The following is a 12,286-nucleotide window of genomic DNA, read 5'->3' as shown; positions in this document are numbered from 1 at the left end:
TCTAGAAATCCCCTTACGGGAAGGCCTTGCTCCTTCATGGAATGTTGTGCCAGCATTATTATTATTATTATTAAACATAGAATACAGATTTAAAGGCTTTATTTTAGAATAAATTTCAATAAAATTTAATTAATTAGAAAGATAATTCAATGCTAGACAAATTTACTTTTAGTTAAACAGGAAAAGATCGAGTTTAATTGCTACTTTTGGCTTGACTCAGGACTCATTGCCACTCGAGCCTATTACGCGTCACTGTTTTTGCTAGGCCGTCGTCGTTCCGAACAATCTAGCTCTTTGCGCAGTGAAAGATTCTTGGACCCTTGCTCAATCCTCTTTAGAAAGGCCGTATCCACTGTTTTGGATTTTTCACTGGGCTTTCTTATACCGGTTTCAGACTGGAGGCTTAGCCCAGTTCCCCAAGGTCTTAAAAAGTTAAATACTATAGCCAGTTTTATTGATTTCTCAAAATCTAATGGATAATTTGCTTCTTAATATTCAATCCTTATGGCGCTGGCACACTTTTTCAATTGAGTGAAATTCAAGCAATTGAAATTTACCTCTTACTCTTTCAAACTGAAATAAGATAAGTTTGTCTCTTTCTTTCAAATGAAAATTGAAATTTCAATTTCATTTAACAGAAAGAGACAGCTTTACCTAATTTAGCTTTCTTTTAGTTTGAAAGAGTAAGAGGTAAAATTTCAATCGCTTGAATTTCACTAAATCGAAAAGGTATGCCAGCGCCATTAGCAACAATTTCCTCAAAAAACTTTGTTGATAAGAAAATATATCAACTAAGCCATATTGCTAAGCCTTAGGTATGAAGCCCGTATACTCAATCTTCCGTTAGACATTTAAGTGTACAGTAATTTGAGGGATCTACCAGGTATCTTGGCCGGATTGGGGGTGAACATAGGAATTAAGTATAATAGGCTACATATTTCGCAAGTCCCCTCTAAATCCCAGGCGAACAAGTTTTAAAATATTAGTCTATCATTATGTATCTTGCATAATAAAGTATTTATTGTTCACTTTATTGCTAAATTCGATTTTGAAAGATATATTGTAGAAAACAACAATTACAACAATTTAAACGACTATTCCAGAAGGATCCCGGTCAAAATTCCAATAGCCAAAATCCTGAATGGTTCAAAATCCCGAAAATCCAAAATACTGAATAAGGCTAAAATCCCAAAAAGGTAAAACTTCGTATGAACAAAAATCCAGAGTGTAAACCCAATCAGGTCGAAATTGTAAAAATCCAAACTCCCTAATTACAGGATCCCGACGATCCCGAATAGACCAAAATCCCAAATGGGCCAAAATCTTGCATGATCCAAAATCCTGAATGGTCAAAATCCCGAAAACCCAAAATCCTAATAAGTCAAAATCCCAAAAAGAAAAAAAGGCAATCAAGATGAACCAAAACCCCGAATGGACCAAAATCTCGAATAGTCAAAATATCAAAAACAAAATTTAGGAAATTACTGTCTCTTATTGGAACAAATGAAAATTTTCTCTGACTTGGTAAGTCATTAGTTTCACTTGTTCAGAAAAAGGCAAATTCTCCGTATTTTGGGATATCATTTACACTTTTACCAGGGGCCCATCAAGCCTAATAAAAAGTGAAGACATTTTTCACTTTTCCTTGTAAAAATTTTGCAGCTATTGCACCGCGACTTCAACAAATTTGCTTATAGTTCTTGTATTATTTTGGCGAACATTGTGAAATATGTATATTTAGATAGCTTTTAATGAACGATTTCGAAATATATCAGACTGATAAGTCAATTCTCATTAGGAAAAAACTTGCCAATAGTCTTCAGTGCCTTTATGCAAAAACGTATGGAAAAATGAAATGTCGAGGGGCCCCTGCTTGTATTGATAAATTAAGCTTATTCATTATTATTTATTATTCTATAAAGTGTGTCGAAATTTCATACATTTCTGATTAAATATGTTTTTAGATGCATTTTTAGATTTAAAAAAAAACTGGTTTGCAATTAACCAAGAATTCAAAACCTTATTTTTATCTACATTCCTTACAACTCTGCCCCCAAACCAAATTCATTTCTACATGGTCAAATGATGAGGGGAGAATTTCTCATGCAAACCTTTCAATATCCAGTAATACTTTAAAATCTTATCTTGTAGACAAACCTCGCAAACCTCTCAATAAATCCACTTGAAATTGATAATTTGACTGAAGTCAATATTCAAAATAACCTGAATTTCCAACCCCTTTTCCCAATGACCAAATTGATTTGCGTGGTCAGGAAGTTAGTTGATAATTCTCAGCAATAAATACAGTACCTAAAGGAGTGGATTTCAGGCAAAAATCTCCAGCAGGAAATTAAAAAGACGCCCAAACGTAAATTTATCGGTCATGGAGGATATAAAAAGACATTACAATTTGATTTGTGATAGTTGCAGGATGGTAAGAATTACCAAGCGATGAAGAGCCTCAAGGGCTAAAATTGTATTGGACACTCGAAGGGGTGTGATTTATTTTTCCAGTATGAACTGATGACTCATTTTTTCGCTCCACTAATTTCACTTACCCCTTGTGAAAAGTCCTTGGGGACAGCTTCAATCTTTGGGTTTGCGTTTGAAAGAACTGTCATGGATGTTATGAAAATTATTGGTTATATCATTCTTCTGTCAGAAGTTGAAGATTAATTTTTGGTGTCAGGAAATATGGTCATTTCCGTTGGTTTTTGCGCTGTATGCCTTTCATAAATCACTAGAATGAGATGTTGAAGATTTCTTGAAGGAGAGATGCTGAAGATTTTGCCTAGCATATGTGGTTTTGAATTTATTTTGATGCTCGAACTCAAAGAGAAACCTGGAGTAAGTAAGTAAGTAATTACCGGTATAGATATCAAACGGAATGAGATATAGAATTATGGTCTTCTATGACCCCTCACACTTTCAAATACAAATACAAATTTTTTGATTTTGTCCACTCCATATTTTAAACTAAAGAATTTTGGCTTAATTATATTACAAAAACGGTATTTAATGAGGCGAGTGATGGTGCATTTACAGTCTTCACAATGAAAGTGTCCCGGGTTCGAATCCAATTTAGGTCCAGAAACTGTATCTAGTAAGCTTCATTGCAAATGATCCACAGGATAGATACAATATTAACAATCCTATCACTGTATGATGAAAGATAATAATGCATGTCTAGAAATTTCATTTCGGAGTAGACCTAGTTCTTCTATAGGTGGACATTACTACTAAGTAATGCACGAGGTAATAGCACTGATACGCGTCGAAGAAAGTATGCTAGTGATCTTTCAGAGACGAATTCTCCGACAAATTTGGAGCTGTGTGGGATGTTTCGACGGGAGATCTCAGTGGCGCAATAGGCAAAACCATTGACTCTTGGGCAGATATATCCCCGACTTGACTCACAGTTGTTATGAGTTCGAGTTCAGCCCGGTGCAAAGATCTGAATGTCTAACAAAAAGACATTTTCACTGTGATAAAAGGTAATAAAAAATGCACCGCCTCAACTTACAAAAAATCCGGGAGTACAATTTTATTCAGATTACATTATTACATTATTTACAAGTTTTTATTCAGATTACAATGTGTATGTTCATTCAGACGCTTCAGTCATTTGCACCGGGCGGGACTCCAACTTACAATTGTGACAGTCGAGCCGGGAGTCACATCGCCCAAGAGCCGAACGCTCTTACCAATTGCACCACGGACCCCTCTCACTGTGATATAACTTTTAATAAAAATACACCGCCTTTACTCAAAAACTCCGGGACATGGAAGAAGCATCCACACTACGACGAAGGCGTTCCTGGGCGATCTACGATCAACAGATTCTTCCAACACGAGCACATTGCAATTATTACATTGTAATACAAATAAAGTGTTTTGATACGATTAATAACAACGGAGTAATTTCGTACTAGAATGAACCACGATCTGAAGCAACTCTATGAATATTCGGACATTGTTGCCTTCATCCGGGCAAAACAACTGAGCTAGCTTGATCATGTGCATCAAATGTCAAATTGTAGTAGGACTGTCGAGCATAGAGGGTTCAGAGGGAGGGAAACCGTCCTGATGAAGACTCTTCCAATCGATAGAAGACTCTGCGGTGATGGCCAGTGGATTTGAAGTCACTTCACAAAGAAAAACACTTCTTCAATCTTGCCCAGAGCTTTCGGTCCTGGATATGGACCTTCTTCAGTGGTCGACTAAACTATGTTTTTTCTACTTTACGAAAATCGTTCTTTTGATTTTCAACGTTGTTTTTAGCAATTTTCTTTTAGGTACGGATTTGATATGATGTGGTTTGGCACTTTTTGTTACTAATTTTCTATCCAACGGTACCAATCACTGTTCAGCTGGGGTAGTAACTCTGAGGGATGCTATAACGGCGGCTAACCTCAAGTTACGATATCGCAACTCCATCTATCGCATCGATAGATGGAGTTGCGACTGCCTGACGAGGTATTCCTAAAGACACAATCGAATCGGTTCCTCAGACGGTCTTCACCGTCTTCAACAGTGAAGCAAGGAGGATGCCAGATTTGTGGCTCTCTTGGAATGAGCAACGGGGGCTTCACTTCCGGAGATAAGCGATGAAGGTTGTTCCAACATGTTCTGGCGGGTCCCGGTTAAAATCTCGAAAGCCAAAATCCCGAATGGGCCAAAATTCCGAAAGCCAAAATCCCGAACGCCAAAATCCCGAATAGGCCAAAATCCCGAATACCAAAATCCCGAATTCTTAAAAGTGTCATAGCTACTCCCACGATTGCACCCACGATTTCTAGAGGCAAAGGGAAATCATCTGTGTCTTGGGAAATTATTCTGAACATTTTCCTCCATATAGTTTTATCCCTTTCACGATTTTGAACATTCGGGATTTTGGCTTTCGGGATTTTGGCTTTCGGGATTTTGGCTTTCGGGATTTTGACCTTTTCGGGATTTTGACCTTTTCGGGATTTTGGCGTTCGGGATTTTGGCTTTCGAGATTTTGGCTTTCGGGATTTTGGCTGCCACCGGTTCTGGCATGGACCTGTAGCAATTCTTGCTACAAGATGATATAATGCCTAAGAAGCTACTGAATGCGAAACCGGAAGGAGTTCATTCGGGAGGACGCCCCCGAATTCTCTAAGTATTTAGAACCGAAAATCTTTTTATTTGCTTATAACGCTCTTGGTTCCATCACTGAGATTACTATAAGTAAAGTGACACAGTCTTAAGGATCTTCAGAACTTCAATAGGAATTTCAACAGAAAATTCTCACTTTAAGATTTTTAAAAGTGCAATAAAAGACTTGTCTAATATTTGGTTCTTATACAGAGTGTAGCTAGAGTTGAATTTAAGGTAGGGCATCAGTAGTTAAAGGTAGGGCATTAATCAAAATTTTTTATTGATCTATTTTGGTTAGTCGATTTCTATCCACTTCACTTAAATGTAAGTGAATGAGGTAAAACAAAAAATAATATTCAAAAAGACAAATTAAAAAAAATTATATGTTATTGTAATTCCTCGATACATAATACTTACGGGATTACGTAGGTCAAAATTGACAAAATTGATAGCAGATTTTGTTCTAATTTCTTTTCAATATAATAAAAAAATATAATTAACTAAAGCTCTTAGGGATATAAAAGTACAACATTACAATTTTCATTTTAAAATTTATCCTGTGGGACTTGATTTTTGAAGACATTTTTGAAAAAAGCACACTATTCGGTAGACAAGATTTCTCGGAATTGGTTCATCTGGAAACCAAAAACCAAATATTTCCTGCTACCTGATGAGTTAAACTAGTCTTTGAACAAAGGAATTTAAAAAAAAAATGAAATTTAACTTTTTTAAAAAAAATTCATACACAAAAATACCACTTTTGACGTGTTTTACACTATGTTTTGTCTTGTAGAATGTAGAATACGTTTTGGTCAAGTGAACATAAACTCTTTCGTTTAGGGACTACTTTCACTTATCAAATAACAGGAAATATTTTTTTTGCACTTTAGATGGACCAATTCCGAGAAAACTTCATCACCGAAAAGTATGTCTTTAAAAAAAAATCTCCAAAAATAAAGTTGCAATGACTAAATTTTTAAAAATTTGAAATGAAAAATTTAGAAAAAACAGGTTATGTTAAATATATTTTTAATATGCTGAAAAAATTGATAAATTATTATATTTTTACAGTCTTCTTGATCCTCGGAACCCCTTAACTATCTTGAGAATGCGTAAATGAGAAAAGGAATTGTATTGAATTTTTTATGTAAGTTTTTATGTTTTACGCTCGTTTTGCTCAGAACCATTGAAAAACGTTATTTCATTTAATTAATATGAAATAATTGTAATTTCAACTCATTAATAAGAATGCCAAATTGATGGATAAATATTCCATTTTATTTTTTAAGATATTTGAGAAAATCTTTAAATTTTTCACAAAATTATCGTTTGACTTTACATACGATTTTAACCAATTGCTTTAAACACTTCAATTGATAGCTCTATTAGATTAAATGTATCAGGCCATTTAATAGGAGATTAATTTCTTCTCTACCATATCATACTACGAACAGTCTATTCAGAGCATTATTTTGGTTTCTGGTTTTTAAGGTAGGGCATTGGAAGTTTTAAGGTATGGTCCCAAGAAGCAATTTTTTCTTAATATAGTCTTGTAGGATTCCTTAAGTAAGGCACTATAGAACCAAAAATCTTTTTATTTGCTTATAACGCTCTTGGTTCCATCACTGAGATTACTATAAGTCAAGTGGCGCACTCTTAAGGGTCTTAAGAGCTTCTATAGGAATTTCAACAGAAAATTCTCACTTTAAGTCTTTTAAAAGTGCACGAAAAGACTTCTTTTATACTTGGTTCTATAAGGCAGCTATCTTGCTTCTTGGGGTGTTGCCCCTCAATGTCCCCTAGCGCTACGGCTCTGGTTCTACAAAGGCAGTTGTTTTGGTTGTTGGGATAGCGCCACCTAAGTAAGTAAGCATTGTTCTCCCAGATCCTTGATGCCCTAAAGAAGATCCTATCCAAAATTAGAACGTTGGCTAAAAGAATAAATTATGCGACATAGACCAGACCGAATTCCCGTCCTGACTTCTATCGAAAGAAACATTCCTTCAATTTATGACTGTCTGAAAGATCGCCATCTTGAATTTTTTTCAATATCGAGAGCAAATGCGCTTTTAAATATGCATTGCTCGAACAAAATAGGTCAAATTTGGAGTAGTTTGAAAGGTCTTGAAATTCTGAACAAGTGTAGATCCCTTTTGGTACACATTTATAAAAGCAATAGCGAAAAAATGTTTGCAGAGAACTTAAATTCATTAGTTCGAGCACTCCGCGAACTTTTCTTCATCATAGTTTAGGGATCTATAGTTGCAAGGGTGGTACCATCAATTTCAGGAGCATAAACGTAAAATTTTTTGGGGGAAAAATTAGTGGAATGATTGTGTGGGGAAAAATTGAGAAAACTCCTTCGTGCTGAGTTAATTTGAAATCGAAAGTTTTACGACTGTCGTAATTGTCGGTTGGGGCATTTTATTGATGTCCATCACGCTAGATAAATTTCCGCACTAAATTTCTGTTTGTTCCAGGCAACAGAACAAAATCACCGCCAAATAAAGGATAGGCCCAATCTTCTCCCTCCTGTAATTATATGTTTAGAGTCCCAAAATTGCCCCACAAAATACAATTTGCATATGGTAACAAATTTGTGTTGTGTGCCTATTCAAATTTAATCGTCAAACATGTCACAGTGTTTTTGTAGGTGCAACCATATAACTTCTTGTGACATTTTACCATAAAGCTTGAAGGTTATAATTTTATTTCTCACACATAATTTCAATCAGGTCTTTTCAGAAAATTCCTATTAATTTTTTTTCTATAAGTCCATCTTTTCTACCGAAAACCCATTTAATTCCAATAGATTTTGTGAGATGTCCTTGCTAAATCTTGTATAGCAAATATAGTTTTTAAGATTGACTCTTGTGTTCCAAAAACTCATTTGGACGCGGGGTCATTTTTTGTAGGTTTAAGAAACTTTGGAAAAAAGGGGAGGAATTTGTAATTAAATCCACACGAATTTTTGAATTTAATTCTCTCCTCGCTATTAAATTACTCTTTGATCTTTTCCCATGGATAAAATCAAATGTGTTCGGTTTTTTTTTGTCTTAAGAAATGTCTCTCTCTTATAGAGCAAAAACTGACGAAAAAATGCCAAGTATTGAATTTTGTTACTAAAACAAAAATGCCACAATCGTTTTTTCTATCCATTTATGATCCAGTGGGAAAATTATTTTCATCTTCCCCAAGCGCCTCTTTTGAAAATTAATCGATAAATTTGATAAAGATTTTTATGCCTAATTAGCGTACCAAATTATAGCTTTCGACCTCTCAATATTTCACTCAATCGGTGTGATTTATTAAAAGAATTTTATTGTTCAACACCGAAAAATGCTCTCTGGAATATCAAACGGATATTTTCAGTTATTTTTAAAAACAGACGCAGTTCTTCTTTCGCTCCCTGTTCTCCAGCAATTTTTTTTATTTGCCCCTGAAATTGCGTTCTTAAGGTCACCTAGAAAGAACATGGAAACTTCCTGGTAACATCATCTGCTGCTGTTCTATATTTTTGCAAAAAGCATACAACAGTCCTCTTTTTGTTCTTCTCTTCCTCACCAACTGCCGATACCACAGGGAATTACATAATACCTCCATCATTCTTAATCTTCTTTTTTTTTATTCCTTCCACATTGCCATCCGTCCATTTTTAATTCAACCTCATCTTCAGGTTTGTGTGTGCGTTTTTTAACAAGCTCTATGTGAAAATTTACAAAATTACAGAGCAATTTTGCAAAGTTATTTCCTTCTTCTCCCTGATTCTAAAACAGGCTAATAAATTTATGATTCGGAGCTTTTTTTAACGTGATTTGATTTAGTAATTCGGCAAAAATATTTTCCTAACCATATTATGATCTTGGCTTTAGAGATATAGAAAATTAATGTAAATTATCTCACAAATTTACGACTTTATTCGCCTCGGTAACATTCAAAAGCGCACAATTCGAAATAATTGGTTGACTTTCAATTCCCATTTTCAGTAAAATATTACTATTATATTTATTTATTCATATTTTGTTTTGAATGACTTTTGGGTTACTTTCAATGTAATAATAAACTCTTGGAAACACTTTAATTCTATTTTAGAATGTTTTTCTAAAAAACTAGTTTGAAAACAGTATAAAATTTTTTGTGACCTAATTGAATTAAATTTATATTTCTCAAAATGTTTATTTGAATAATTAAATATTTGGCTCTTGCAGTTTGTTTAAATGCTTATTGATAAATTTTATGAGCAACTGTAGTAAATGATACAATAGTTTCTTTAACAAAATAATTTATAATCTCTCAAAATTTGCGTAAATATTCCAGTTATTATTTTAATTAAAAGAAACCAGAAAAAGTTAATAAAATCAAAAAATAATATTTGATTTTAATTAGAAATACAAAAAGACTTTTTGTTGAAAATACTATTGCCCAGCCCGTGCAATTGGGACACCTATCTGTCCCGTCTCAATTGTTGGATAGGGAAGGGTTGTAGTTATTTGGCCCAAGAGTCGGTTACGGTTATTTAAAAATAACTACAGGCACGTATATGCATTCTTGCGCCTACGAATAGTCCATACCCAAGAAGAAAAATAGTTGTCTTATAGAACCAAGTATTAGGCAAGTCTTTTAGTGAACTTTTAAAAGACTTAAAGCGAGAATTTTCTGTTGAAATTCCTATAGAAGTTCTCAAAATCCTTAAGAGTGCGCCACTTTACTTATAGTAGTCTCAGCGATGGAACCACCCAAATAGCAATTAGGAGTAAGATTACCGTTGGATGTATGTATTCTGGATTCCAAAATCGGGTCCTATTACGGTCGTCAGAGAGTCGAATAACGGAAAGTGCGGAATAATATGACGATAATTACGCAAGTCATTTGGCGTCATAATAACTCTGAGATTACTCGCTCACGACTAAAATATGAGGCTGACTTCCAGTAGCTTCCAGTGTCCCTATAAAAAGTCTTCCCCTCACTAGGTATATCTGAGGGGTTTTTCTTGTCAAATGGCAAATAGAACTATTGAGTGCTGTGAATTCGCAAAGTAGTTAATATTGTAGTAGTAAAATGAAATTTTGTGGTTCAGAAGTTTACTCCAGTCTCTGGAGTGTCCTGTGATTAAAATTTTGTGTCGAAAAGACCTTTAGTGAAAATTTTAAAAGATTATTTTGTGTTGTTGCCATCCAATGGGAAAATTTTCGATATGTCGGATGACTCATCCAGACATAGGCGAACGGCAAAAATCTTCGCAAATGTGTGTAGTGAATTAGGGAAAAATTAGAGAAATTTACATAGAACGTAGTAGAAAACGATAGAAAACGTGAAGAATTATTGAAAATATAGTGTCTACGGTGGTAGTGCAATACAAAGTTGTGAAGTGCACTTAAGGTCTTCACTCAAAGTGCGTACGTCGATTTCGTACCTATGCTGTAGAGAAGGACGTCAAATTCATAGTTTTTGGCACGTCATTTTTTATACCGAAAAAAACCGTCGTTTCGAGTCGCTTTTGTTACCGCATGGTAGAGTAAACATAAAAACCGTAAAATAACGATAATATTACTAATTCAATCTTGAGTAATACTGTTACCAAAATACGACGCGAATACGACTAATTTTTAAGATTCCAATTAAGTGTAATCTTTTTGACCATTTCTTGTACTTCAAAAACCAGTCATTTTTGAGTCAGAGTATTTTTTTGTGGATTTTTCAAGAGCGTTATAAACAAATAATTAAACATATTTTTGGTTCTATAATGCCTTATTTAGGGAATTCTACAAGACCATATTAAGAAAAATTGCTTATTATGCAGTGAATACTAAACTAAGTTACTTACTTACTTAGGTGGCTGCAACATCCCTTTAAGGGACCAGTTCTCTCGCACTACTCTCATTCAGTCCTGGCGACTCTCCGCTATTTCCCTAAAGGCCCTTAAGCACCCCCAGTTGTTTAAGGACACTGTTCACTACTTCCTTCCATCGTTTTCTCGAATGTTCTTTCATCCTTTCATGGTCATAATATCTGGCTCCTCATAAAGGAGTTCCTGCTCATGGTTCGTTCGTATACGGTGCTCTCCTCTAACTCTTTCCTTCACTGGGCCAAAGATCCGTCTCAGCATTCTTCTTTCACAGATCAATAGCGATTGCTCTTTAGCTTGGGTCATCGGTACTACCTCTAAACCATAAATAACAATAGGCCTCACTAGGGTTTTATATGTATATTGTGATTTTCAATGACCGGGAAACGTTTCAATTCAAATCAATTCAATTCAATTTATTTATTTCTCCCCAATTAATGCTTCGTTGCGTCTGCCGCCGACTTACCACGACCGATCTCATCAGGTAAGCGGCAGAAAACCTAAATCACAGATCGTTAGATTAGTTAAGAAGGCTGTCGTTGCGTAAAGAAAGAGCAACAGGAGCAAGCATATTGAGGGATTAGTGCCAGCTTGGCCAGAAAAGGCCCATGCTACTGACACTTGGATACATTATACGAGAATGTATCCAAGAGAAATCTTAGAGAGAATTTACTCTAAGGACTTGGGTAGAGGTTTTGTTTTTTAGGTGCGGGAAGACCTAGGAAAACCTAGACGGACAGAGCACAATAGCAGAGATCTCATAATGCTCAGAGCGCTCACAATCTGCTTCACGCTCCACAGTCAGAGGCCCAATCAAGAGGGTATCCCAACGGGGTAAACTTAGGATGAACTTTTAGGATGATAGCGGTGGGCTGTGCCATACATAGCGACTTCGGGGCAGATCTAGAACAAAGTTGCAGAATCAAATTCAGGATCTTGTCTTGAGTCGTCTTGAGATCGAAAGGCGTAGGGCGTAAGTTTCTAACCTGGACGTCTTATTCCTGCAACCAAGATAGAGACAATCGGTTGAAAATGCATGAATGAATTAATACTATCGTCTGGATTTTTATTTTATTTTTTAATAAACTCTATAATTGCAATTTTAATGGGAAGGGTGAACAGTTTCATCAATAAAAGTTATTGTTCGTTGGGCATTACGTTTTAGACACACTTACGATGCAACCTGAGACACAGCTTAACGCTATTAAATAATTATTTTACTAAAATCCCATTAGTATCCCCCTGACTAAGCTGTTTCGTGGTTAAAGCTGAGAGATGGATTAGTCAGAAAATGATGGAAATGTAATCTAATCATTATTT

The sequence above is a fragment of the Phlebotomus papatasi genome, chromosome 1 (assembly GCF_024763615.1).
Source record: "Phlebotomus papatasi isolate M1 chromosome 1, Ppap_2.1, whole genome shotgun sequence".
In the NCBI taxonomy this organism is placed as follows: domain Eukaryota; kingdom Metazoa; phylum Arthropoda; class Insecta; order Diptera; family Psychodidae; genus Phlebotomus; species Phlebotomus papatasi.
The sequence above is the reverse complement of the archived record's forward strand: the minus strand, read 5'-3'. Positions refer to the sequence as shown.